At 47.5% G+C, this 27,540-nt stretch overlaps 1 long non-coding RNA gene across 1 annotated transcript; it reads right to left on the bottom strand.

Annotated features, from left to right (window-relative positions):
• On the bottom strand, window positions 1-27,336 carry LOC105885755 (uncharacterized). The gene is made up of 4 exons (XR_012917004.1): window positions 21,917-27,336; window positions 15,880-15,924; window positions 11,771-14,454; window positions 1-8,178 (listed from the first exon to the last, which is right to left on the bottom strand). It is a non-coding gene; the product is annotated as an uncharacterized LOC105885755 (long non-coding RNA).
• Window positions 27,337-27,540: the final 204 nt, after the last annotated feature.

The following is a 27,540-nucleotide window of genomic DNA, read 5'->3' as shown; positions in this document are numbered from 1 at the left end:
TATGGTTTTTGCCTGAGGGCCCAGCAAAGGAAATGAACTTGAAAAAGTTATAAAATTATTTTCACAAACTAAATGAATAGTTGACGAAAGTAAACTAATATGAATAAGATATAAGAGAAACTCATTGGAAGAAACATTATTATTTAAATACCAGCTTGAAAGATATTTATTTGTAGTGAAACACACTCGCCACCACTCCCAGCCTCCTGTGCTAGACGGGCCAGCACACATGATCCCATATGGACCTCCAATGACCTTATAAGAACAAAGATAAATGAGCACTTCCTTGCAAACAGGAATCAGAATTTAAACTTCCTTCAGAGATCTCAGGATGACTAACTGACACACAGGATGAGTCTTGGTGGCTGGGGGCTTTATTTGGAGTCCTCAGTTTCTCAATCTTGAAATTCTCAAGAATTTCAAAGTGTTCCCAGTGGCAAGTTCTGGGACTTGGGGGCTAAATTCAGGGGGGCCTGGGAATAGGCAGTATATCACCAAGATTCTCTAAGCCTAAACTTGATCGGAAACGGACTTGATTTTCACTTATAGAGCAAACTAGGAATTCCCTGGAAATAAGATCACTACCCCAGGGGAAACCCTGCTGAGGGCATTCTGGGAGGTTCCAAAACTTTAGTTGTTTGGGAAATCTGATTCCAGACTTGGATGTCTCTTCTCCATGCATGCTCGCTCATCCAGTGGGTAAGAGTCATGATGAATTTATGCTGCTTTTAGAGCTCATTGTAGTAGAAATCTCAAACTAAGGCAGATTTAAAACAAAGCTTGCAATCTCTCATGGGATGTTCTATTCTCTGGGGGACTTCCGTCAGACGGTGACTACTGGAACAGCTTGGCCTCTCTGGAAAGCAGCTAGCTAGAGAGACATGCGAGGAAGGGGAAGGGCAGTGACTGGTTGCCGAAAGTGACATTTGCATATTTCATGAAGGTCTAGGCTGTATTACTTGGTAGCTATGTGGTTTTGGATGAACTACTTAGTTTCCATAATCCTCCATTTCTTCCTCTGAAAAACTGTGATAAGGACTGTTATCTGAAAAGGCTGATCTGAAGCACAAACAATGAGCCTGAGAGCACTTGATGAGCTGCCAATCGACAGGTAAAGAAGGCTGGGATATCCTACCCTTTCCTGCCATCCACAGGGGGAACTTTCCTTGCCTTCTCAAATCTCCTCCCAGACCCCAGTCCCAAACCTAGGGAATAGGCATTCAACAGTATTCAATAACAGTTTTCTTAACTGGATGAACAAAATATTGAATAGATGAATAGATTCCATCATTTAACAAAGACTTATTGGGTGCCTATTAAGTTTCAGGGACTGTTCTAGGTACTGAAGAAACAGCTGTGAACCAAACAAACACCCATGCCTTCATGGAGCTTGTGTGCCTGAGAAGGGAGACCCTAAACACGGAAACCATTAAAACACATTGCTGTTAACTGGTGGTTAAAAGTAATGCAAGGAAGGAGGATGAGGGGCCACAGGGGCAGGGCAGGCTCTCAAGAGGTGGGTCGGGATGATCCTAAGAGCTCCAGTCCACAGTCTCAAAGGCTGAATTCTATGAGGGTGAGCTGGCTTTCCGGGACTCCTTCTCAAGAGGTGTCATCTTACTCTCTTCTTGGCCATTGCTCTGGTCCTGGGCATCCAGCAGCCAGGCTCAGGTCAGAAGCCAGGCGACAGCTGTGAGCAAAAGCAGTGACAAGCTATGCAGATGGAACGAGACCGGAGAGCAGCACTCCAGGCCACCCGACCCTGGAAATTAGATCACCTTGGGAAAGATTCTCCACCTCTGCTGTGTCCAAAAAACCCTGCGCTGTATTTCCTTAAATAGCACTGGATGGAGATCAATTTCATACACTTCAAAGCCCTTCCCTGTTTGCATTGTGTGGATGACACATTCCTGCCCAAACTCACCCAAACTCACAGCTGCTCATTTCCTAGCAATACTGCCCTAACGATTCTTGCATGGGATGGAATTAATCCTGGCACAGAAACACAAATTTATTTCCGGAAGAAAAATGTCAAAATTCTTTTCCATGTCTCCTCTGCTACTCAACCTCCACCCTGACCATCCTTACCCAAGTCCTCGGGGCAGTACCCTTCCTTCGGCAAGCTCCCACCGCACGAGAGCAGAGTAGAGAGCACTCTAGATAAGTCAGTTTTCCCCAGAGCTTACACTTACATGGAGCCACCATGTGCAATTTCTTGACTCTATGGAATCATCTGCTTTCTGCTTCATGACAGCTGTAGGACAAACCTATAGAAAATGACTTAGAATCACTTCAGTCAGGGTAAAAAGGCCTTATAAAACTCTCTGGTCAAGGATGGCAAATAAGTTGTCTCTTGCACTCCAGTTCCACATGATTGGCGTTGGTCTATGCTACCTACGCCATGCTGGTCTGTGAAGGAGCCTCCCCTTGCTGCGAAGGCAGTGGACGGCAGTTGACTAGTGATGTCTGCCATGGACTAGACGTGGTACAGGGCACGCTTCTTGGGTGCTTACCCTCACTCATCTACTTCCAGCTTCTCATTTCACAAATGAGGAAACTGATATTCACAGAGCTAACTCCACGGAGATGATATAGCCAGTGAGAAGCAGAGCTGAATCTAGAATCCAGGCCTCTAGGTTTCCCTTTGAGTATTGTTTTCAACATCAATTTTTTTGATCTCCCATTCATAAGGTCTGTAGAGGGCTGATTTTATGAAGCAAGGAGAGATTAGGGACCCGGCTGGTTCTGTGTAATACCGGATGCGTGGTTCGTGGTAACCAGCCTCTCCCCTGGTCCCAGCCTGAATCCTGCCCTCCCTGCCCCTCCCAGTAGGACTGCAGACCACAAGCTGTTGCAGATCCAGCAGGAAGAATGAGGAAATCTACAATGATGCCCGGGGGCCTGGATTCCTGGTCCTGGGCCTGAAGTCATTCCCTCCCCCTATAATCATATTGCCTTCATCCTTCTTATCATCCCAGTTTGGGCAGACTCAAACTTGTGATGGTATGCACAGAATTGCTTTTATGTCATTCTCAGAGTGAGGTTGACATAATTGCATTTATTTCTATTTTGAAACTTAGTCTTCCTAGCTAAACTGATTTATTTTGTGGGAAAAGATATTCATGTGAGGATGTGAGTAGGAGGAAAAAGGGACCAGAAAGGGGTTTTGTTTTGTTTTATCAAGAGATTAGCTTTATTTTTTTAATAAAATTAAACAAACCCTAGCTCAACTGATATATTTGCCTTTTCCTTGGGACAAAGACCTGGTCTCATGCGGTCAACACCTCCTCCTGAGGCTCTGCTTCCTCACCTCGCCAAATCCCATCTTCCTTGCATGTTTAAAGTCCTCCTTTGACTTGGGGTAAGATAAAGAAAATTTATTTAGTTCAACACTTATTAAGAGTCTACAATTCATCAGCACTGGGCTTGGCACTGGGGATTCAAAAATGAATATAACAAGGGTCCCACCTTTGGGAAAAAATAAGTGGAACTTACAATGAGCCAGAGAAACATAGCTGTAGGCTTGTACTCTATTACCTATCTCATTAAATCCTCATCCTAAATCTACTCTTCTTGTGGTCATGAACTGTCCCTTTTGTTCTCCACTCTGTCCCCAGCACCAAATGCAGTGCCTGGCACATGGTGACCCACAAAGACTGTGACTGAATAACTGATTCCTTACAACTGCCCCACAAGGCGGACATCATCGTTTTCCTTTTTACAGGTGAATACTGAGGTTGGCGGAAGCTAAGCAACCTTTCCCAGGGTCGCACAGTGGTGATGATTTAGGTAATTTGATTCCAAACCCTTTGCTTTTTCTCCTGTATGGCACCCCAAGTCACTTCACCTTTCTGGACTCAGTTTTCTTATCCGTAAACACAGAGGAGCAAGCTGGATAATCCTAAAATCCGATCAAGCTCGACATTTCATAACCGATGCCTAAAGTTGGTAGTGGAATGCATACACCCATTTTCCCTGGAGGGTTCCTAAGTGGTTTTTTAAAAACATACATTTCTCCTGCACATGTCATTATACTATCAACTCTTTGAGCTTAATATTTCATTTTGTAACCCATTTGTATTACTCACATGTTTGTGTTCTGCACTCAAGGACTTCTCAGGCATTTTTATAGTTCATGACTTTCTGTAAACCTACCTTATCTTAGAGACTAAGTAAACCGCACACTTCACTTCCCGATACCAAGAATTTTTTTTTCTGTGTTCTCTCAGGGACAGCAGCAAGCTTTGAGTGTTCTGTGGCAGGGCCCATAAAATCTCTTGCCTTAAGATGGAGAAAATATTTCTTGGAAATAATAATTCTTGGTTTTGAAGGAAAAATACACGGACTTTAAAAATTTTGTGGGATCATACAAACAGCAATTATATTTCTAGGCCAGGTATGGTGGCTCATGCCTGTAATCCCAGCACTTTGAGAGGCTGAGGAGGGAGGGTCACTTGAACCCAGGAGTTCAGGCTGCAGTGAGCTATAGTTGCACCACTGTACTCCAGCCTGGGTGACAGAGTGAGACCCTGTATCAAAAGAGAGAGAGAGAGAGAGAAAGAAAGAAAGGAAGGAAGGAAGGAAGGAAGGAAGGAAGGAAGGAAGGAAGGAAGGAAGGAAGGAAGGAAGGAAGGAAGGAAGGAAAGGGGTAAGGCACCTGAATAGACATTTCTTTAAACAAGATATGCAAATGTTCAATAAGCACATGAAATGATATTCAACATAATTAGTCATTAGGAAAATGTAAATCAAACTATAATGAGATGGCTACAGTAAAAAAGAAAGACAATAACAAATGTTAGTAAGGATGTGGAGAAACTGGAACTCTCCTCCATTGCTGGTGAGAATGTAAATGGTGCAGCTACTTTGGAAAACAGTTTGGCAGTTCCTCAAAAAGTTCAACATAGAGTTACTATATACCCCAGCCATTCTACTCCTCTCTATATACGTACATGTGTATACACACACCCACACACTCTTGAGGTGTATATTCAAGGGAAATGGAAACATACATCCACACAAAAACTTGTACATGAATGTTCACAGCAGCATCATTCATGATAACCAGAAAGTGGAAAGAGCTCAAGTATCCACCAACTGATGAATGGATAAACAGTGTGTTGTATTCACATAATGAAATGTTATTTGACAATAAAAAGAGATGAATTGTTGATTCATGCTACATCCTGTCATCTTGAAAGTCACCTTGAAAACATTATGCCAAGTGAAAGAATCCAGTCACAAAAGCCCACATATTGCATGATTCCATTTATGTGAAAGTCCAGAGTAGGCAAATTAATAGAGACAGAAAATAGGTTAGTGTTTGCCAGGGGCTGATAGGAGCTGGGAATGGAGAATGACTACTAATGGGTACAAGTTTCTTTTAGGGGGAATATTCTGGAATTAGATAGTGGTATAGTTGTATGACTCTGTGACTATACTAAAACCCACTGAGTTTTACACTTTAAAATGGTGAATATTATGGTACATAAATTATATCTCAATAAACGTGTTTAAAATAAATTTTTTGTGATCAAAGAAACGTCAATAGGGAAATGAGAGACACTAACTAAAGATCCTAAGCTAGCCCCCATTTTTTGCACCCCAAATGCTCCCCACCCCCACTGTAGTGACAGTCACACTGATAGGACTCCAAATCTAGAAGGATCCTCAAAGCTTGGATTGTCTGTCACCTTAATGATTCTTCAACCCCCTCTAATATGTCCACTGGGGATCATCAGCCTATGCTTGACCATGCTCTTTTTCCCCCTCTCTAAGCATTTATTGAACACCTACTATGTGCTCAGCTCTGAGCTAAGCATTGAGAATACACTTTGCATTGTTATCTCTTTAAAGCAGCAAACATTTATTTGAATATTTATCATATGTAACACATTTTACTGGTTTCTATTTGTTTCTGTTTATTCATATTCCTTTTAGCATGGATTCTCCTAGAAGTAGATCTTGTGACAAAGAGTGAAATGGTGTATTGGGGAAGTGCAGGGAACACTCTAGGGAAGTGAGGAAGAGACCTGAGGGAGGAAAGGAAGCCAGTAAGTGGTGCCCATAAAGTCAGGTATCACAGGGCCAATAAAGCTTAATTGTAAGGGAAACTCTGGGGAAAGCTGTAAGACACACGTCAGAAAAATTATTCCACCCAAGGATGAGGAAGTTGGGATATTTACACACTCCTTCCTGAGTCCTTGGTTGCCTGCTCTGCTGCTCGGCCAGGATGTGTTAATTCCTTGGTGCTCTGGGCCTAGGAAGCACAGACTACACCAGAGAGGAGAACCCTCAGGCACAAATGCAGATTCTGGTCATTCAGGACTTGTGATTCAGGAGATGAGGGGGGGCAGGGACAGCATTACCTTCCCTCCTTCCACAGAGCATCCACCAAGAATACACAACGTGCATGATAATACCATGAATTAGATGAATTAGGTAAAGGTGAAGGGAAAACAAAATACAAAAGGGAAACTAAGTCTTTCTGGCAAGGCAATGACTAGAAGACCCCGAAGACAGATGCTGGATCTGTCAGGATATCCTTTGGCAAATGTCCAAAAATACCACCACGACCACCTGTTGGAAAGGCACGCTGGGGCTGCTTGTGTCACAACGAGGGAGATCCCTCGTGGACAGAGTCTCAGTAGCAGCGCAAAGGCAAGAGACCTGGGGTTGGGGGGTCTAGCTGAAAACACGTCCTTCTGTGCAGGAGCCTGATGAGAACTGGGTGGGGATCACAGTGCAGAAGTTAAAGATGGGTGGACACAGGAAGGCAAGGCTTTTAAAATAGTCATTTTGTTAATTATTGAAAAGTCGAACAGTCGTGTGTTCATTTAAATGGTCTCAAGGGGGAGGTTCTTGAGGCAAACAGAGACTCGTTTCATTGCTCTTTGTCTTCCTGAGCAAGTGTTTTCTGGAAGAGCAAGGTTGTGGTCACAGTTGCAGTTGTCACTTTCAACATAAGCCTGTGACGCCACACACCAAAACACAACGACAAAGCAGTTCTCTAGGAAGTCAGCGGCCCAGGTAGGGAGCCCCTGTCATTCTTGCTGAGCAGCAGCAACACCCGCACTTCCCAGCCTTGCGAAGGAGCAGCGTTAGAGGGTGCAGTTTCAGGGCGGTGGCGGTGGCGCAGGACGGCTTCTGTGGCTGTCAGCAGTCCTGGAGCTCCCTCCTGGGCCAGAGGGACCAGCTGAGAGAGAGCCGGGATCCCTGTGGTGAGGTTCCCTAAAGGACTCCTCTGTTGGAAACGTGCCCCTGAAGCAGATCCTGGCCGCGCCTCGCTGCCGGCCTGGGCAGCATGTCTCACTGAAGCCGGGAGGGAAGCCCCTCGCCCAGCCCGGCTTCTCCCTGCCTCACCCCTGCACAGTGGTGGATCGGCGTCCTGGTCTCTGCTGAGGGTGTCCCTTGAACGCTGTGCTTGGGGGCAGCTGCAGCTTGAGCAGGTGCACACTCTGCTACTGTTGTCTGACAGCATCGCCAGAATTGCAGGGCATTCTCAGCCCCTTGTCTCCAGGGCCGGCTGGTGACCAGGCACTTTCCCTGGCTCCATCCATCAGACTCTCATAGCCCCCCCAGCAGGGCCGCCTCCCTCTGCCCGCCTGACAGAAGGAGAAGAAATGAGGGGTTCAGGTCATGTTAGCGAAGTCAAGGAGCTTGGGTCGACAGCCTGGTCTTCTGCCTTGGTCCAGGGCTCTTTCCAGGGTAGGAAAATTCCCTGTGTACGCATCTCTGAAATATTCATAACTGTGACACAATTACAGTCAGGCTACAGCCCCACCAAAATGTCCAAACACTAGAAACTGCTGGCTGTGATTGGGAATGTGGTCTCGTTAGGCTGCAATCTGCATGGCCTGCCTACCTGAACATTTAAAAAATACGGGTTGTTTTTCCCATTATGAAAGTAATGATGCTCATTATGAAGCATGTGCTTAGAGAGTGGCTTTGTGGATGGTTGTGCTTCGGAAGGAAGGACTTCTGTCCCCTCCTGACTGAATGTGACCTCATCCTAAATGAGTGAACGTTGGGGGGGGCGCTGATGCCAAGGCCCTGTGTTGCGTCTCTAGGGGAGGACGGCCCTTCTCACTCTCCAGGAAGGAAAACAAGTCCTGTGTTCCCAGTGGCTTGAGCTTCTGTTTTAACCGCCCATCTCGTCCTTTCCAGTGGCGGTTGAGCCTTAATGTGTAAGAAAAGAAACAGAATGAGAGCTTTTGTGCCAGACAGCAGGAGTGGGCGTGGGGGCGGTGCTGGGGTGGAGGGAAAGGGACCACTGGTGCGTGTCTCAGCTGCCCAGGAGCCCATGCTGCGGGTGGCCTGAAGGCTTTACTGTCCTCAAAGTGCTCCTATAACGGGTCTGGGGAAACATTCTGATGTTCAGGAGCCACTGGACCAACACCTGCCCCTGCCCTGTGCCCCAGAGCCAGCAGAAGCTGCTAGGCCCCCAGAGGAGGGAGAGGTTCCCCCAGAACCCAGAGTGTCTCCGCAAGGTGTGAGAAGTGCAGCTAGCAGGGGCTGAGCACAGCACACCTCGCTCAACACGGCAGGACATGCACAAGGCCAGCAAACCTGCTCGGCAGGCGGGGAGGGGTGGGCCGGATCCCATTTTCCCATCTGGAGGCCAGACAACAACTATTAGCGCACCCTAAGCCAGGAGCGGCCACCAGTCTGGCAAAACACAGAAAAGCTGCAAGAATCCCCACGCGCATCTCCCATCCCAGGAGGCGCAGGTAAGAGCGCTGCGCCCTCCGCTCCGGGGCCTCCCTGAAGATGGGGGCGTGGGGTGGCTCCAGGTCTCCCGCCAGCACAGGCTGCAGCACCCTTGCAAATGCAGCTTTGTGCCGGAAAGTTCCACCTGAGAGAAAGTTGAGCCTCACCACTCAGGAACCCAGTGAGAGGGCGCCTCACCACCTTTCTTGTTCCCTAAGTCGGCAGCATTTTGCCGCACCTGAAACTGGTTATACCCACCGAGGATGTTGAAATTGGTACTTGCAGTACTGATAAGAAGGTGCTTACTGGTGGTGGAGTGGGTACGTGCTGGTGTCAGCAGAGCATCTGGGTGGAGAAGGGTGGTGGCTGGGGCGGGGGTTCAGAGCTCCTTGGCTCAGGGGTGAGCGGGCACATGCCTTCCAGCCACCCCTGCTTGCAGCCTAAGTGGGATGAAACGGCTTCTGTTTGGCCCACAGGACATGGGGAAAGTCCAGTGGTCTCTTGGCTGCTGCCTTTCACGGTTCCCAGTAAACCTGGCATCCCCCAACTCCTGGGAGGCCAGCTGATGGCCTGCGACTGAATCTTGGCTGGTGTAGTGTGAGGATCACATGCATGTTTGTTAAATTAAATTGAATTTAATAATATACAAGCCACACATCGTAGAGAATAAAGGCTCCCCAAAGCAGTCCACATCCTAACCCCCGACCCTGGGAATATGTTAGGTTACATGGAAAAGGGGAGAGAAGAGTACAGATGAAATGAAGGTTACTGACCGGGAGAGGATCCTGTACTATCCACGGGATGCACTATAATCACAAGAGCAGTTAACGGTGGAAGGAGAAGGCAGAAGAGAAAGCCAGGGCAACGTGATGAGAAGGACTCAGGCTGCCACTGCTGGCTTTAAAGATGCAGGAAGGGGCCATGGGCCGAGCAATGCGAGCCGCTAGAAGCTGATAAGACAAGGAAACAGATTCACCCCAGAGCCTCCAGCGAGGACTGTAGCCCTGCTAGCTTTCTGATTTTAGCCTAACTAGACTCATGTTGGACTTCTAACCTACAGAACTGCAAGATAATAAAGTTGTGTTGTTTTAAACCACTGTGGTTGTGATAATTTGTTATACCGGCAGTAGAAAACTAATGCGCCATCTATCAACAAATCTTCGAGAGACAGCTCCCCAGGCATGGAAGAACATGAAGAATGTTTTAGAATTTTCAGATCTCTGCTCCAAACAAGGTGATTGCTCTTGCACTCTTTTATAGGTTTCTCCAAATCTTCTGTTTCAAGAAGAAAATATATTCTTAAAGTTCCTAGAATTCATGACTGCAAAAAAATGGTGTGAGGAGTCTCGACTAGGTGGGAAACAAGCATGATTCGGTTTCATTTCTCTCCAATCGCCCCCTTTGCCCATTGCCCCTTGCCCATCGTGCAATGATGTCTTAAGGATATTATGACTTACCAATCACCTTCAGTGTCCAGCGCAGTCTGGTTCAACACTCTGACCTTAAATCCAATTTAAATCTCACCTCCTCTCTCTCCCTGGGAAAGTCCAACCTCAGCTAGGGACTTGAAGGAAGTCAAGTGTGTAGTCTGCCCTCTCATTCTTCATCGTCCCTTCCACGGGAGGGCCAGGGACCATCTAACATGACTGGCCACCAGTCTGTGCTGGGTAGATGTCACTAGTGTCACCTGGCTCAATCAGACTCTATATGATACTGGAAATTTCGACTGGTGTACTGGTCTCATCATAAATGGTGGGCTAGGTTTTCTTTGGGCTGTGTCCAGCTACCCTGAGGTCCCCATTAGGCCAGCACTGCTCTGTGCCTCAACCTCCTCTTCCAGTGGGGTATCGCCCCATGTGGCCGGGCAGCTTATCCCCAAGCCCCTGACACACAGTAACCTCGTTCCTCTGCCCGGCATCCTCCGCAGGCCTTCTGCCCTCGGAAATCTCTAGGTTTTGGCCTCAACGTTTGCAGGTGCCTCCAAACTCCCAGCACACAAGTCAGCACCCCCAAGAACTCTCTCAGTTTTACCACATGCTGCTCCACTCTGGTGGTGCCCCCAGTCTCCACCTAGCTTTGGGGAGGAAGGAACCCCTCCCTGTGAACAGCACACTGGCTAAAACATATCCTCCTTCTCATCCCTCTGCCTGTGATATAGAGGGGAGCCAGCAGGGCCAGTCCTGAAGCCCCTCGTCAACCCTCGGGCAGTGGTCCCAGCCTCTTTAAAAGGAGGCGTCCCTACACCCTCGCTGTCAAACGCAGCCTGGCCTCCCCTCCCATTCGGCTTCTATTCCAGTTGCTGTGCAAGGATCCCATCTTCAATAATCTTCTTGTTAGTTTTAACAACCACCCTAATGAGTGAGACAGAGGATTTGAAATAAAGTTTTCTGTGAGCAAGCTCCAAAAAGCAAGGTCCAGGCAGATTAATAAAGATGGACAAAGCCCAGCCCCATGGAAGTAGAAACAGAAAAAGAACGAAGGCATTTTGCTAAGGGCCATGGTCTCATGCGTGTGTCCCCCCTCAATTCATGTGGTGAAACCTCAACCACCAAGGTGATGGGGTCAGGAGGTGGGCGCTTTGGGAGGCGAGCAGGTCACGAGGGCAGGGCCCTCCCCGCTGGGATTAGCGCCCTTCTAAGAGAGGCCCGAGGGAGTCTGTCTGTCCTCCCACCAGGAGAAAACACAGACAGCAGGAACTGTCTACGGACCAGGATCGGGCCCTCGCCGGACACTCGATCTGCCGGCACCTTAACTTGAACTTGCTGGCCTCCCACTGTGAGAAACAAATTTCTGTTGTTCAAAAGCCACTGAGTCCATGGCATGTTGCTCTAGCAGCCCAAAGGGACTCAGGCATGAAATACAACAAAATAACAGGTGGGGTGGGGGGGAGAAGCCATACCCTTAACTCTCTGTGAGCTGCCAGCTGCCAGGAAACTCACTTTAACTCTGCATGGAGTTGTAGGGGGACCCCTCCTGTGACCCAGCCCCTCCCGCCTCACCGGCTCGTGTGTGTAGACGAGGCCACCTTAACAGCAATGGTCGGCTGGTAGCTGCCTCTCACCTGTCCATATGGGGCTTTCTCCTGGTGCCATCCCCAGTCCTAGGTGTCTCTGTGTCCCAGAAGGTCCCCCGCCTGTGGAGACGCCCGGGTGCCGCAGTCACCGTGCTGGGTGCTGCTCTCTGACGTGCTGGAGCCTGGCGGGGTGTGGAGAGTGGGGAGGGCTTGTTTCCCCATCGTGGGCACTAAGGGTCCCCAAGTAGTGCTCCTTGAGCCCTTGAGTCTCATGCAGGGTTTGCTTTCGTTTATGTAGCAGGCACTTGGCGTTTCCAGTGTTCCTGGCAGTTCGCAAACCCTCCTATGACCTCACAGCAGCCCTCTGAGGTGGGAACTGTGGGTATCATTATTTAATGTCACAGATGAGGATCCCAGGCAGAAAGAGGATAGGAAACTCGCCCACAGTCACTCAGCCAGTGAGTGACAGGACAGAGCTGGGAGTTTTAAAGAATAATTTATTTCATACACACACACACACACACACACACACACACACATATATATATATATATTTTTTTTACTGGAAGTCCCCTTTCTCTCCTGTGACCCAGATGACGTGTCTACACTGGGGTGAAGTCAGAACCACCACTTGCCGCCAACACCCAATGTTCAGCTCCCAGCTTGGCCACTGTGCCTGGCACTTCCCCTGGAACGAGTTCTCTCCCAGAAGCTCCTACACCCCTTAAAAATAAACCCGGTAGGCGGCCCGACCAGCTCATCAAAGAGGCCCGAACCCCAGCAGGAGCAACGGCTGAGATGTGTTGGCTTCCCGATCTGATAACAGAGCTTAGTGCTCAGCGTTGATTTCTCTCTTATTAGGCAAGATCTTTGGAGAATCACTATTTCTTTCTGGCCATTTGCCGCTCTCTGCTCAACCCAAGAGGCTACGTTTGCCTGAGACACAGGACACAGAACTGCGGGCTCGGAAGGCCAGGGCTGGGAGAACAGCTCCGCATCTCTGAGCCGGTGGAGACGTACCCCAGACAGGCCCCTCGGGTCCCCTCTCGGATTGGGGTGCTGTGGCCGAACCACAGCGTCACAGCTTTGCCGGCGAGGGCAGCACCAACCCCTCCTTCCTCCCTCTGCTCTCTCCTAAGTAAAATATTCAGGTGTGGCGCAGTTGAAAATGCAGAGAGTTGCAAAGACATTTCAAGGGCTTCCTTCCACTCTTAGTGTGAGGATGAAGGCGGCTTTATTTAACCAGAATGTTCCCTTTACCCGCCAGCCCTAGGCTGTGGTGAGGGGCACCACTGACTCCACACAGGAGGGCGGTGACCAAATGCCAAAATATCTAGACACACACACGCCCTCCCTGCCCGCCAGGGTTTGCGCTGATTTTTTCCCAGTGCTAATGAACTGTTCCTAAGTACTAACAAACTCCTTGACACCTAGAAGTCGGGCAGAGTAACTTCCAACATGGATTTGGGCCAAGCCAGACCCCTGATGCAGTTTCTGGGTTTTCCTGGCCCCATGAGGTTTGCAGGGCGGCTTGCTGCTGCTCCCAGAAAGCGGCCTCATTATAGCCGAGCAGCTACAGACCGGTTTCCAGGTCACAGAAGCTTCCACCTGCCAGATAGCCATGAACTACGAATCCCTCCCCGGTACTCAGAGTGTGAGGCAGCCTCCAGAAGGTCCAAGATCGGGCCCTGATTTCAGAGAACATTTATATGGGGATGAAAAGCAGGAGCCAAAAAGATATTCGCACCCAGCACCTGTCCCCGCCACCAGCGAAACCCTCATACATTGGTATGAGAATCGTACAGGTGATACTCTGAGCACGGCACTTAGTAGGTTCTCAATAAATGCTCAACTAAGCTGAGCTCACTCCAGGGACGCTCAGTTGGAAGGGGTGCTTCAAAGACTGCAAGATAAGAGGGAATGATCGTTAGGGACCTTTTCTGTCCCTCTGAGACTTCCAAGGACCAATGGGTCAGGCACTGCACGTCCCAGCTTGCTCCAACACTGGAGGAGCCACCTTTCAGTTCAGCGCTCCTGAGCCAACTTAGGGCGCCTGGCTTAAGAACTGTGCGGTGAGGTAGTATTCAGGCGAGAGAAGCCGGGCCTGAATATCACCCTGTCTCCAGAACTGTGACCAGGGCATCCATGGCTCCTTTAAATGCCGTTTCTACCAGGCTCACCCTGGACATTGCTCCCATGATGTAATGATATTTGACCCTCGCATTTGTTTATTGCACGTGGCAGGGAACCAGGAGGACGTTGAAAAATCCTGGTTGGATCTGAGCTTGGGAACAAGTTTGAGAAATCTGTTTCATCTAATCCTACTGAAAAATTCCTTAATGACTTAAAGAAAAAAAGTTGTTGGCACTGGAAATAAGGACTAGATCATCAAGTCATATTTGTCACCCACAGATCTTAGACGGCCGGTCCCCAGAGACTCCCAGTTACTGCCGTGAGTCCTCAGAGCAGCAGACACTGCTGGGTTAGTAAGCACGGGCTGAGACCTGGGAGGAATGGATAAACCCGGTGTGTCTGGGCTCTTCACTTCCTTGGCATGAGTCACTCCAGCTGAGCCCACCTCTCCTCCCTGGCGGGGGCTGGGCCTCGGCAGATAAGTGCGGAGGGAGGGAGGGAGAGCAGACCTGGGCGTGGCGTGGCCTGGGAGCGAGCCCGCTCCAGATTCTCCGGCTGCGCTGCGTCTGGCCAGCGCACACAGGTAGCGCCTGTTATTCCTGGAAAGGGAAACACCAAGGTGAAAGGGGAGGTGGAGGAAGGGGAGACGGAACTTTTTCCAGGCCCTTCTGCCTGGGGACTTAAAGGTTTGCTGGGAAATGACTTTGATGGCTTTAAATGTCACAGGTGACGTATTCCAGGAGGGACCCAGTCTCCACGGGACTCGGCCCCTCTGTTTTGACTCTTGCCTCTCCCCAGCCCCAACCCTCAGAAACGTAAATTTTACACAGGGGATATCTGCAGGGGGTGCCCAGAAGAGGGCCCCTAGACAGGTAGAGTGGAACCTATGATGTCATCATCAAAATTTTAAATTTAAATAAATGAATGAAAGACCGGATAGAAACATACATATAGACACACATACATTTTATCTGGTGCCCAGACCAAGGCCTTCTTACAGCTCAGAGCTCCACGTTCAGCATTTGAGGGCAGGCCCAGCTCCAAGCTTGTCTCCCCTCAACTCTACGGCATATTCTCCAGCAAGGACCCCCAGGCTCCTGATCCCTGGACTTAATGTTGTCTCTCCAGTACAACAGGTACAGTTGCTCGAGGAAATGGGATGTAACAATCCTAAGCCATGGCTGCTTGGCAGCTTTGGGTGATCAGGTCCTCGCCAAGGCCTGCCAAGGCCTGCCTTGAGAAGCATTCTTGGGCTTGACTTCATTCTAGCCATTGAGAGGATTTATTCCTTATAAGGGCTATCTGGATTCTTAGGGCACCACAAGATAACATGTCTCCCCTCTCTCATGCAATCAATTAAGAAACAGTCTGCCTGGACCATGGGCACAGCACTGCTGGGGCTGTTAGAAACTCAAAAGATGCAAGATATTGGGAGCCCACCAGGGGTTTGCACCCTTTGGGAGGAGCCAATACACACATGGCAGCCACCGTTAAGTGGTGGCACCTGCTGGCTGTAGCACATTAATAGGCAGCCATGGAGTCAGACAGCAGGGTGCACAGACCAGCTCTGCCACTCACAGTAGTCTTGACCTTGGGTGAGACACAAGACCTCCCAGAGCCTCTCGGTTTCCCACTCGCTAGTCCCACCCCACTAAGCATGTCAGGAGGAGTGAGACAGCCAGGCACAGTGCCCAGACAGTGCCTGGCACACAGGAATCTCTAATACCTGCAGCGACTGTTATTTTTCTACTACTAAATTGTGAGTCCCTTGATGATAGTGACTAGTTTTCATAGCTCTCTGTTATCTCTCACAGGGCCTTTCGTATCATGTATGCCTAAAAGTCTGTTGATGTAGTTTGAGGGAAAGAGCAACACAAGGAGGGGATAGTTTTGTTGCACAGGGCAACAAAAAGCAGTGAATTTGTGAAATTTGGTACAGATTTTGAAGAAGTCACTTCATAAACTAAAAGTATTTTCAACTGTATATATTCATGTTTTTAAAAAATTAACCAAGATTTGCATACCTGTAGTTCATTCTGGAATGCTGAGACAGGGATAACAGGTAAGATCTGAAACAAGCAAAACAAGTCAAATATAATCTAGAGAAATCTGCAACAAATTTGTAGTTTGCTTGGATGAATATAACAATGGGTCTTTAAGAGAGCACACAGAATGAAACTTCCAGAAGATAACCTTCCCCCATGGGTCCACGCTGTCAATCACTGATAAGCCCGAACTCCCAGTAGACAAAATGTTCCTGGCAGGCTTATTCCCTGCCTGCCCTGTAGGAGCACCTGGGGCTGCTGCTAGGTGACACTGAGGTGGCCCAGGCGAGCATGTGATCTGCCTCACTGTCCCTCGACCAGATGGCTAAGCAGGGAGCAGCCCTTGCTGCCCCTGCATCCCCTCATGCCCTGCCTTTCTGCTGTATAGTGGAAAAGCGTGGGACGAGAGTTTAGGAGGTGGCCTGCATTCATGTCCCAGCCCTGCCGCGCCCTGGCTGTGTGACCTTGGTTGATTCAACTTCTCTGAGCCTCACTTAACCCTTTGCACTCGCTTGCTTTTTTCTCGATTCCTTTATTCTACTCGGGATTTAATTTTTTAAATTCCCCAGATTTTACGAAGCATGGCAGTAGAATAAAAAACTGGAGTTTCTTTTCATACAAACTTATTTATTTGGATTTTTTTATATTTCAAAGTATTGATACATTCAAAGAGTAATTTTAATCTCTATATTTTTTGCTAACCGTGTGGAGTCACACTCGACATCCGAGTGCAAAGGGTTAAAGAAGTCATATATCTATGGATTTATAGATAGGAACATCTATAAAATAAAGGGGATTGGTCCAGACAGTGTGTGAGGTCAATTCTGGTTATGAATCCGGGTGTCCTCTGAGATGCAGAAGAGTCAGGTGAGAGATGGGTGGCACGTGGCCTGTGGGTGCCAGTGCCCAGAGACCACGTCCAGATCCCATTTATGCCACCCCCAGACACACGCACAGACACAGGCCAGAGTACCACCCCTGGGTGTAGGCGACAAATATGAATTTGAAATACATGATGGGTTAGCATTTGCTGAGGGCCTTCTGCAGAACGACAGGCCGAGGCTGTGTTGTGAGGGGCACAAAACACATGCACATCAAGACGCTCACCCTCAGGAAGGCCAGGTGCAAACGCCAGCCCTGTCTGCGAGGTGACACTGGGTGTGCGGCCCTGGATACGTACCCTACCACCTCGCTAAGCCTATTCCCTTGCCCATGAGGCACGGATAGTAAAACCTCTTGTTATAAGAATTAGAGGAAATATATGTAAAGCTTATTGAATTGTTTCTAGGAGTGGATTGTTGTTAAGAAATAGATATTGTATCCTAGCACTCTGGGAGGCCGAGGCAGCCAGATTGCTTGAGGTCAGGAGTTCGAAACCAGCCTGAGCAAGAGCAAGACCCCCGTCTCTACTATAAATAGAAAGAAATTAATTGGCCAGCTAATATATATAGAAAAAAATTAGCCAGGCATGGTGGCACATGCCTGTAGTCCCAGCTACTTGGGAGGCTGAGGCAGAAGGATTGCTTGAGCCCAGGAGTTTGAGGTTGCTGTGAGCTAGGCTGACACCACGGCACTCACTCTAGCCTGGGCAACAAAGAGAGACTCTGTCTCAAAAAAAAAAAAAAGAAATAGGTATTGTATGTTAAACTCCTATCATGGTGCCTAGCAACGCAGGTATTAGATGAACGGTCACTGCTATTGTTATATGACATACCATTCTCACCATTCCCAGCACGGGCTAGTGCGAGCAGTGCTTCATGCAAGGAGGGGCTTCAGCGAGCTACAGCTTTCAGTCCGAGCACCCATCACCTCCCTGACACACGGCCTGCGTGAATCACATCTCCTCCTGTGTCCCTAAGAAGCCACTCATATGTCTGTCATTGATTCTCCAGAATCCTTAGACACACTGTTCCACAGGGTTTTCTAACAGGAAAAACAAGTCTCATGGATTTTTTTTAAGTTATAATGAAGTGCAGCACTCATACATTTCTCCGAGCGTTTACTGTGAACTGTACTGCCGCAGGAGCTGCTCCCCTCCTGCTCTTTGAAGAGGCAAACCCTGATTTCTTTGTGCAGGTCCAGAAGGCAGCGGGCAGAATGACAGGCACATTGTTAACCACAGTTCAATCTGGGGGCTTTGGAGGCTCTACCCATAAATGGGGCTGATGGAGGCTAAGGCCACTTTACTGCCCCCAAAGGAATTTAAGAAATCTCTTTGATCTCTAAAGAATCCAGATTAACATGCCTTCCTGGTGGGCAAGGAGACCAGCTATGAATTCTAGGATCCTAATTCAAATGCTTTCAAATTCTTACTTCTTAAAGCCATTCAATTAATTAATGCCATATCTGTCACCACAATCTTTTACTTTTTTCCTAAACTCCCATTTTTCTCTGAGACCATAACATTATTGAGGGGGGAGAGGTGGTTAATGAATTTGTAATTGTAAAAGCTTTTAATTCTTTGGCCTCACCTCTCCATTTTATTGGGGCTCAGAAAACAATACCCCAAGATGAAGGCCTCAGAAGCAGCCTCAGAAGCAAAAGTTTTTCTCTGATCTTCTCTTGCCCTCCTGCCTCTCAGGCCCATTCTCCCCAAGGCCAGCCATAGAAACCAGAATCCCTCTTCCCCAAGGCCAGTCATAGAAACCAAAACCCATTTCTCCAAAAGCCAGCCAAAAAACCTAATAATATTCTTTGTAAAAACTACATAAAGAAATGATCTGCCCTACCTTGTTTGACTGTAGGCCACTAGACCCCTATTCCAGAAAGAGCCCTGCCCCACACCCAGAAGGAAGGAATGCGAGCTCAGGGACGCCAAAAAGAATCTAGACAGACAGGCTTTGCTGAGTTTCTCTACTCAGTATATTAGCATTAGATCATACCTTTTTTCCAATCATATCTCTATACAACTATCTATACTTTGTTAAAAACTAAACATAAACAATTTCCCCTGTATCTTTGGGTCTTCATTCTGATGGCTCCTATGTGTACACATTAAATAAATTTGTATGGCTTTTCTCCAATTAATCTTCCTTTTGTGAGCTGATTTTTCAGCAAAACTTCAGAGGCTAAGGGTTCCCCTCCTTGGCCCCTACAGTTGGTTTTTGTTTGTTTGTTTGTTTGGTGGTCCAACTATTTGTATTCCTGAGGGCTGAGTAGCTGCTCCATTCTAGATAAATTATTGCTTCCATGAAAGCAATTACAAGCTGCCTTGAAGCAGCTGCCCAGATTGGCTTTCTGATCTAGGTATACTTGAAAATGGAATGGTCAGCCATCGGCTGGGTGGTTTTATCCTTTTCATAAACAAGGGAAGGGACAATGTGACCTTGTAAATATTTGGGGGACTACAGTTTAATACCCTTAGGATAGCAGAACTATACTGGAAATTCCCAGGTCTCCCCCCACTGAAGCCCTGTCTAAAAATTCCTTAAAATGCTTTCCCTCAAAAACACTAGAGCCCGGCGGTGAACGTTCACATGTGTGGAGGGCCCCAGACAACAGGAAGTAAAAGGACACAGCTGGGAGCGGGCAGGGCTAGGGTGGAGGTGCTGCAGAGTGTGGAAGTCTGGCAGGGAAGGCACCCAGAGCTTCCCTGTGAGCTCCCAGATGCAAGAGCAAGTGCAAAGCTGGCTGCATAAGCTGAGGGATCATCTTTCACCCAAACCCAGAAGAAAGGTTTGGGTTGCTCTAGGGGAGAGATGCTGCTCTCTGTGTCTCTTGGGCTCCACACCACTCCCTAAATTTCTGAATTTCTGGAACTTTTCCTTCCCAAGAATAACTCAGAATCTTAACTCTAAAGCATCAGATCTGTAACACTTGCATGTAAAGTCTAGGGTGGATATGTAACAGGGGAAGAAGAATGAAGAAGAAAAGGGAAAGAAAGAAGAAGGGAAGAAGAAGGGGAAGGAGAAGAAAAAGAAAGCAGAAGAAAGAAGAAGATTATTAAGATAAAGATGATGTTCTGTCTCTTTAAAACTTCCCCCACTCTTTTTGGGACCAGCAGCCTGACCTGCATCCCTGCCTTGGGCCAGTGGTAGGGAGGAACAGGGAGAAGGCCTTTTGTTCTTATCCCAGGTGGCACCAACCCCCATGCAGGTGGCTAGTGGAGTTCACAGGCTTTGTCTTTGGCAGAGATGAGAAGATTAGAACAGTTAACCACAACAGCCTAGAACTGAGGGGCCCTCCCTTTAAAAGCTCTGTATTTCTGCCTATGTTCAGGAAATTTGGATTTTGAGACAAGAAGGTCTACCATTTTTCATCCTTTGCTGGCAAAGTAAAATCTCTTTCCTCATCCCCTAAACACTTGTCCTCATTCTGATTCGTCCTTGTGGACAAGTACCAAGTTTTTGGTAACAGATGGTGGTCATGAACAATGTCCCAAGGTATCTGTTATTTCTGGGGAGTATTGCAAACATCTAGTAGAGGGGGAAGGGATATTAAACATCCTGCAGTGATAGGACACTTCTGCACTGGAAGTGTCAGGTCAACAGTCTGAAATGTCAATACTTGGTGTGCTCTTGGTCAAAGAGACCAGTGTGTCTGTGAGCAGACACACTGAAAGAAAGATAAGTATTAAATGAGGTTTATCAAAGAAAGATAGGATTACAGAACAAGAGCAAGATATAGGTCTGCAGAGTAACAGCAAAATACATTTGCCACAGAATGGAGAAAGGGCCTCTTTTTGTAACAAAAAAAGGCCTTGGTTATGGTCTGGGTCTGGTTTTATAGTGTCTGGATTGGGCCTTCCTCGTGGTTCAGATGTCCACATGGAACCACTTTGGTGGACAGTTGGGGGTTATATGACCTCAGTCTTAGATCTCCTAGGAGCCTCTCTGAAAGCTGATTTTTGGGTGGGGGTGAACTACAATGTAGATTTAAGCTAATGACAGGATAATTAGACTTAAGGTGTTCTAGGTCACCTTCCAGACTCTATTGTACCTATGCTGCTTGGCCCATGGGCTAGAGAGTCCTCTGCAGTCTTTTACAGCTGGCATGGTAAGTTCTGATTTGTAGATTGGTAGGGTGTTCCATCTTCCCCTAGGTGTGGTAGTCACTCAGGTCACCTGCCCTGTCCCCAGGAGGGGCCAGAGGTTAAGTATAACAGAAGAACCATTCCATCTCAATGTCAGCAGAACCCCCGAGTGGATCCCTGCCCTCAAAGTGGGGCTTGATTCTGGACCAGGTCTGGAGATTTGCACAGCCAATCCGAGCTTTGTCTTCAGGGGACTTTGCTAAAAAAGCACTGATGACATCATCTGAATAGTCCTCAACAAATGTGTGTGGGAGCCTGGGACATGGACAGCAGAGTGCTGCCTAATGAAAAGTCACGAAGCGCTCTGAGAACCAAAGGGACCCAATAACACAGCTTTCAGTCCATTCCAATGATCCAAGGCATTTGTATTTAACTTAGAAATGTAATGTGTCCCCCTGTCCCTTTCTTTTCTCTCATTCTAGATAAATAAGGGTTTGCTCCACGACACCAGAAAAAACAAAATTCTTACATACAAGTTTCCATTAGCAGTTCCATATCAGTGTGCAATCTTCTCATATGATGTGCATAAGATTGCAGACTTCTCAGAATAATCAAAACATCCCAGATGTACCCAAAAGGTTGACAAGGTTCTGCTCTAAAATAATGTTTAAGTCTTATCATTTGGCAGGGCATTTTGTATTATTTTGAATCCAAATTTAGCATATGCAAAATTAAACATGAAAAGTATTTAATTCTCAGACATTCGGAAATTGCTTTTGTGGGAGAGAAAGAAAACTTCCTCTTCTCCCCTGGAAGTTTCACTGAAGTAAATTGTTTAAATCTCTGCCATTTGCATGGGTGAATCTCAGGTCCACCAACAATAAACCAAGGACAAGCACGATCAATGAACACAAAAAACTTTACTAGATCCTTTTTCTTAACTCTAATTCCTCTGAGTGAGGCCTTGAGATTTTTGATAAAAACGGCCTCTTTAGACAATGAATGGCCCATCTCGATGGGGTGACAATGTAAAAATTTACTCACCAGACCGTCGACTCTGTGAGCGGCAGAACGAGGGTCTCTGTAGGGTTTTCTTCAGCCGAAGAGCGCACCACAGCGTCACTCGACAAAGGTCCGTACCTCGGGCCCCACGTTGGGCGCCACTTGTCTCGGCCCTTGGGACCTTTTGTTACTCGCGGGGTTAAGGGGGACCTTGCCTGAAAGAGATGGGCGAGAGAAAGGAACGAGACCAAGCAAAGGGTTGTCAAGGTCTGTTTTATTTAGATCTTTTGTTGGTTTTATAAGCATACAGAAACAATGAAGTAGGGAGGGGGGGGTTAGGGCTGATCAATTATAAACAGTCTTAGGCAGCAAGCCTGGAATATCTTGCAGTTTTTTTCTGGAACGGTCATTAAGCACTTTTTGGCAACTCAGGGTATTTTCTGCTCAGGGTATTTCTGGGTTAAGAACTTTAAAGGCCTCAGTTCCCAACACCCTTCTCCCCTGGAAGTTTCACTGAAAGATAAACTCATAATAAGGCAGACTAATAAAAGATATTAAAAATTTATTTATTGTGTGCATGGGGAGTAATTACCCAAAATCCCAGTGGGGTCCAGAAGTTTATATATCCTCATTTTCAAGGTGAGAGGGACATGAGGAATATAGGTAACTCTGTTTAGGGGCAATAGATGGTTACTAGTGAGGATGAATAGATACTTGGGAGAATGAATGGATGGCGAAAATAGATTGCCCTGTAAATAATACTCTTTGGAAATTAAATTAACCTGAGAGACAGGTATTATCTTTAAAGTAGGTCAGGCCAGGTCTGGTAGCTTTCTTCATCTTCTTTCCTGCAGTATATTAAGATAACCAAGAAGGGAAGAAACGACAATTATTCTTTCTGATGAGTCTGTCTGGTTTTAGGCAGATAGAGAGAAAGCCCCTTCTAACTCCTGTTGAGCTCTAAGAGCCTTTAATTCAAAATACTTTTTATACTAAGGAGTCATATTTTGCGATGAAATTCCCTGAGCTCTTTCACTTTAAAAACAAAAAAAAAACTATCATGGCAAACTTGCCAAAGGCAATTTGCTCTCAACATTTACATTTTCTTCAACCGGAAAAAGACATGAATGATTTATGGAAGAATAATGGATTTTATGACTTTGACAAGAATCTGCATTTTCTGAACATTGATGAATATGTATATGCTGAAGACCAAGGGAGGCCTTGTAAAAATAACAGGAAAATAGGTAATCCCACAATTCCCCAGTAACAGTTAAAGATCAATCCTACAAGTTCTCCCACTGGCAGGTCCCCTGCAGGAGTTCTGTTTTGCACAACTTCTGAAGAAAGCTGAATAGACGGAAAAGGGGTGTAAATCTCTCTCTTCCAAAATAGCTTTTTGAGAATCTGCTTTTACAGAGTTCCTGAGTAAACAGCAGGAGACGGAGCTACACCCTCAACCATATCTGGAGGACAGAGTCACATCTCCTGCGATAAACCCTTCTCCAGGGAAAGGTAGTAAATCAACTCTTAGACTTTGACATCCTTGCAGTTTTTGTTATCTACCTGCTGCCACTTTTGTTACCAACTGACTGCCGTCACTATTATTTTTTCTCTTCATCCCCCAAGTGAGCCATTTGGCCTCCTCACTGCTGGCTGGCACCACCTTCTCTTTCTTTGGGATGCCACATCATCTCCCTGCTCTCTTCCCCAACCCTTTTCCCTCCTCACTTTCTCTTTCTCCCTTTTTGTCCCCACTACCTCCTCTAAAAGGAAAAAATAAACTCTTTTTTACTTTGATATATCTTAATTTCTGCGTGAGAAATCTTTCTCCACCTGTGCCATGAGTACCTAGTAGCCTTTCCACCCAAACAGACACCCTACTGTGTTCCAAATTTTTAGGTTGTGAGTTTTCCCTCGGAAGACACTGGTGCTAAGTAGGACAAGTGCTATGTAAACTTCTCTGCCAACTCCTCCTCTCCCATCCTAAAAGTCTGCTCCACCACTCAGTTCTAGCCCTCTGTATTCCTTTCCACACATAGTTTCCTGAAACTTCACCTTTCACCTCTTACCTCTATGTATGTTGCCTGAAACTGCGCTTTCATTTCTGACCTCTCACCAAATGCCTGGTGTCACATTTAATATTGCCTAACATGCATTTCACATGGAGGTCCTGCCTCCCTTCCTTCCAACGTCCCCAAACACGACCTCTCCCTTCCCCTTCCCCAGTTCTGTCCTTTCCTCTGCTCCCTTGTGCAGTTTTCCAATGAGAGAGAAACCAAGGAGAAGGGAAAGTGAGTGTATTTCAGGGTGACTTCATTGCATAATGCCTTGTGCTGTTATTATCAGCAACCCCATCCACCACCCTACAGCAAAATAAGAAACATCTCTGGGACTAGATGCTTCTTATATCTCCAGAATCCACAATTAATAAATGGTCAATAAGGTTGACAGTGATTCAACAGTGATCTCAAATTTCCTTGGATGGTGGAGAGCAATAACTTGAATAATATAATACAAAGCAAAGTGACAGAAATCCAACTCAAACTAGTTGAGTTAAACAAAGGCAAACTGCTTAGCTTAATGAACTGAAAAGTCCAGGGGAGCCTGGACTTTGAGCACTGCTGGATTTGGGTGCCAGACAACGTCAGCAGGGACCTGTCTCCTGCCTCTTTTTCACTTGATTTTCATCTGGATTCGCTCCGTTCTCAGCCCGGCTCTCCCCAAGTTAAGCAAACACAACCACCAGCACTTCCTACCAGCTTTGCAGCATTACCAGAAGGAAAGCCCCTATGAACTATAACAAAATCTTACACCCCCAGCCGGGACCCCAGAAATACCCTAAAGCTGAGTTGCTGGCCATGAGAAGGGAGGTCAGACAAGCCTCAACATGCCCACCTCCCTTCTCGGAGATGTCCTTCGTAACCCATCGACAGGCTTAGGGATATACAGGGCAGGGCTTGGACCACACCTGCAGGTCCTCATTTTACTCAACAGATCACCTGAGTCTGGGTATACGTCCAGTGCCTTGTCTCTGATTAACAGACTTCCTTATCTTAAAACATTCCATTCCAAGCCTTTAGACAAAGTTTCATTTCTTTAACCAGTTACAAATTAAAGATCTTTAAACCCACTTATAACCTGCAACCTCCTGCTTCAAGATGTTCCACTTTTTGGGGCCAAATCAATATATACCTTCCACAGTATTGATTTATGACTTTACATGTAATTCCTGTCTCCCTGAAATGTATAAAACCAAACTGTAACCTCTTGCTCAAGGCTTCTTGGGCATGGCTCCAGGCCATGGTCACACATACTTGGCTCAGAAGAAACCTCTTTAAATTATTTTACAGAGTTTGGATTCTTTTTCATTGACACTCTGAGTTCCTAGGATTCCTGCCAAGGTCAGGAGTTGATGCTCATTGGCCCTGATTGGCCAGCTTGGCCAGATGCTGACTCCCAAACCCAGCACAGAGATCAGGTGCTTGCATTGGCCATGTTAGGAGCTAGACTCTACCAGGTGTCCTCAAACTACGGCCCGAGGGCCACATGTGGCCCCAGGAGATTTATCTGGCTCGTGGTTGTTTTTGCCGCCGCTGCCTATCCTGCTTAGTAGCCGACTCGTCCCAGGCCCACAGTGCTCATGTGCGGAATGTGCACCGCACTCTCCAATGGCCCTCCAACGGTCTGAGGGACAGTGAACCAGCCCCCTGTTTAAAAAGTTTGAGGACCCCTATGTCTAGACCCATAGAGCCAGCCAGTGGGGTCATCCCCAGGCAAACCACATGGACTGAGGAAGAATGGAGGAAGAATGATCCCCAAAGATACAGCCAAGGCGCTGGTGCCATAAGACACAGAAGTGGGTGCTGGGCAGGCAAAAACAACAGGTGTCCACCACAATACCTAACAACGATACCCTACAGCACTGAGGTGAGAATTCAATGGCATGGATTCAAGAAGTTTGGGAGCCATAATGCAACTAGCTCTAAAAGTGTTCTTACTGTTAAGCGACTCCAGTGGCAGGGAGGGGCACCCTGGGCTCTGTGGAGAGTCTGGTGGGGTGGGAAAGACCTTGGCTTTGAAGTCATGCACATGTGGCTTCCGGTCCTGGCTGCATCGTGTCAGCCGTCCGCACGCGCGGGCAGCCTGTCTGAGCCCCGCCTGCTTCAGCTGCGCAGTGAGGGCAACTCACACCTTCTCGACGCCCCATGTCTGTGAGGGGTCGGACCCCATGATGCCTGGCACAGTGCAGACCGATGGTCAAGAAATATGAGAAAGAGTAGCCCCTTCTCACTCTGCCTCTAGGATTGTTCTATTACTATTGAAATAACTTAATGCATATTAATACTGAAATGTGGAACCTAAAAAATGCTAATTTTTTATAGAGAGACAAATAAATCAAGTTAATCTTTTCTGCATTGCCATTTAAACATTTTCTAAACGTCCTACCTTGTGGGAGAGGGGATCCAAAAACGGAACTGGGGACTTTGCCCTAAATATCCATTAACCCGAGCCATAAACTTTGGCTTCCGATGTTGGTACAGCTCTTATAGACACACCAACTCAAACAGCACACGGGCCGGACTCAGAGAGCCGACCTGCTGTTGTAAAATTATCTTCCCAGGGTGCAAAAACTGCAGCTTTTAAGACAACCCATGAGTCAGCACCGGGAGTGGAATGCGAGGAGGAGGCCCCAGCGATAAGGGAGGCGTGGCCAAATGAACCAGCCTTCTTCCGGGAGACTTTCAGTGGGTTTTTTGTGCAAAGTTGCTGGGGAGAAAGGCCCGGAGGCAACATGACTGCAAAATGAGAGCTGTTCTTGTGAAGGAACCAGGGAGGTACCCCCAGCCCCGACACCCATACACCCATCTATGCCAATGTCTTCCTCCTCCCTCGAATCATGTTTTACTCTAAGAATCATCCTCTGGGGGGACACATCTACTCACTTTAGTCATTACCGCCACTCCCCATCTCCCCCCACCCCACATTTATAAAGTATCAGGAAAATATTCTTTCCCTTCTCCGCCACCCCAGAGTCTAAAAAGACACACCGTGAGGGGCCGCACCGTTCTCCCCGCATTTCCCAGGAAGATGCGGGCGCACGCTATGTATGAAAGCAGTCGCAAAAGGAATCCCAAGTACCGCTTGGCTTGGCATCAGCATGAATAGGCTTCGTGCTGGATGGATCACCACCCGCCCGGAGTCTCCACAAGCAGCACAAGTCAACCATCCTCTTCTTTCTGCCCGGGGCTGTACTCTGCCCTCAGAGCATCCTCTAACGGGGCCACTGCCCAGCCTGCAGAGGAAAAGGCACCAGTCACTCTGCAGGTTTTATTAATCAAGATTTTCAGACAATTTCCTTTATCTAAGTCAATTCAGCTGGTCGTTACTAAGACGCAGGAAGGAGGGTTGGTTTGCAGGCCCGCTGCCCTGCATCTGCAGGAAGCCGCACCTTTATACGGCCCTGTCTGCACCCAGCTGTCAGCTCTGACCCACCGACCGTGTGCCCGGAGGACATCTCTGCTCCTTGACTGCGTCTTGGTCTGGGGCTGGGGAGGGCGAGGGTGCAGGGCCTTGAAGTGCAAGCACGGGCCACAGTGGCCCGAGGGACACTGCCACTGCCTCTCTCTTCTTGTTCTCCCACCTGCAGTTGATTCCCTTAGCTC

Source organism: Microcebus murinus, chromosome 2 (genome assembly GCF_040939455.1).
Source record: "Microcebus murinus isolate Inina chromosome 2, M.murinus_Inina_mat1.0, whole genome shotgun sequence".
NCBI classification, from domain to species: domain Eukaryota; kingdom Metazoa; phylum Chordata; class Mammalia; order Primates; family Cheirogaleidae; genus Microcebus; species Microcebus murinus.
This window is presented reverse-complemented; position numbering and strand designations above follow the sequence as displayed.